The 1,825-nt window shown below is 38.1% G+C and overlaps 1 pseudogene; it reads left to right on the forward strand.

Annotated features, from left to right (window-relative positions):
* The first annotated feature begins 1,067 nt into the window (after positions 1 to 1,067).
* On the forward strand, positions 1,068 to 1,222 carry LOC141425984 (U2 spliceosomal RNA; annotated as a pseudogene).
* The last annotated feature ends 603 nt before the right edge of the window (positions 1,223 to 1,825 follow it).

Genomic DNA, 1,825 nt, shown 5'->3' on the forward strand with positions numbered 1-1,825 from the left:
TCTTGGTACATATTAAAATATTAAATACAACTGGGAAACTTTAACAAATGGCCTTATCCAAGCTTATTTGCCCTTAGTAGCCTCTGATTTAGTTGGTTGAGGGACCTGGGCAGCATCACTTTACAGGCTTTCTGGGTACAGCCAGGTTGAGAGCCACCAATAGAACAGGTTCTGGAGTGCTGTAATAATGATGAATAGGAGATTGTTTAGAAGGAAGTTAGGGCTATTCCAAATGCCTTTGGGATTGAAATTATGAAAATAATTATGCTTGTCTTTTCCGAGTGTCTTTTTGATTCATAGTTATATACACAACAAAGCTCACATGGAAACTTACAATACTGCTTATCTTACAGGGTGTTACATGATTCTAGAGTTGGGAAAACTTCTGGAGTAATAGAATTCAAGTTCCTCTTGAACTTTCCTCCCTTAATTCCTTATTGTGTTAAAATACATATCACATAAAATGTATCATATTAGCCAGTTTTAACTCTTCTTATTTTTTCGATTCCCTGCAAGGATGTCCATAGCATGTGGGGTACATTTTTGCTTAAACACTTCTATTGATAAGGAAACTACCTCATATATAAGTCTGAACTTTTCTAGTTGTTAGAAAATTTTTCCTTGTTCTGTACCTCCCTCCCTCCCTCTCTCCTTCTCTCCTTTCTTCCCTCCCTTCTTCCTTCCTTCCCTATTTTTTTTTTTTTGAAGTTACTTGTTAGGGTTAACAGTAAGGGCAGTCACGTTAGGACAAGACACCCTTCCCTGAGTACTGGAAACTCCGCACCCAGTCCCAAAGAATGACAATGGGGCAGTTGTTAACCTTTATCTCCGGGCTCCCGTGGACAATTGAGCAGATCGGTGACCTAACCACAGCTTACCTTCTTTGGTTGCCAGCAACAGCATTCCTCAGTGACTCACAAAAACATTTTCCTACCTAAAGACCTTCCTGGTACTTTTATCAGCTCCCCTTATATCTGGAAGGCTCAAGTGTCTCAAGTGGTAGAACATCTGCCTTGTAAGTGCTAGACCTAGAGTTCAAACTCCAAGACCATGAAAATAAAAAAAAAGTTGCTTCTCCACCTTTTGGCTAGGGTAAAGTGTAGTATCTGCTCTTATCAATTTGATAAATGTATTTCTGGAAGTAGGAGATGGAATAGGTGCTTGCTCCATTTGTGCCATGCATTACCTGTGTTGCAATACTTCCAGGAATGATGGTACACCCACCTCAAGGGAAATAACAATAAGAAAGAACATTAAAAAAAACCCATTGTCTATCTTTAACATTTTGATAATTTTGTTTACCATGGATTGTTTTGCATTTCTTTAAAACATTGCGTTGAAGTGTGATTTGTCTTGGTTCCTGACTCTTTTTGTGTTTCTAAACTTCTGTGCTTGAGGTGAGTACCTTACTTGCCTCATCCTACTTCCAGTCCTAGGTTATGAAGTATATAGAATAACTGAATAATGATTCACTTAAAATTAGTAAGCTAGAATGAATAAAAGTAAACCAACAAGATGAAAGTTGTTTGAGATAAAAGTAAATCAGAAAATTCAGAAAATCTACTTAGTATATCCAGGTTCAGAGATTCCTGTTTTATGGCCAGTTCGCATAAAAAGGAATTAGAAGCATAGCTGACTGTAGGCTCACCAAGTCTTACTAGTGTCACCTAATTATTCTAACACTAATGCAAATCAGATGGCAATTTTATTCTGCAATGGTCAGACCACTGGAGAACTCAACTGGTGGTTCACATCTATAATCTTAGCTGCTCAGAAGGCAGAGATCAGGATGGTGGTTTGAAGACAGCTCAAGCACATAATTCCC

The sequence above is a fragment of the Castor canadensis genome, chromosome 8 (assembly GCF_047511655.1).
Source record: "Castor canadensis chromosome 8, mCasCan1.hap1v2, whole genome shotgun sequence".
In the NCBI taxonomy this organism is placed as follows: Eukaryota; Metazoa; Chordata; class Mammalia; order Rodentia; family Castoridae; genus Castor; species Castor canadensis.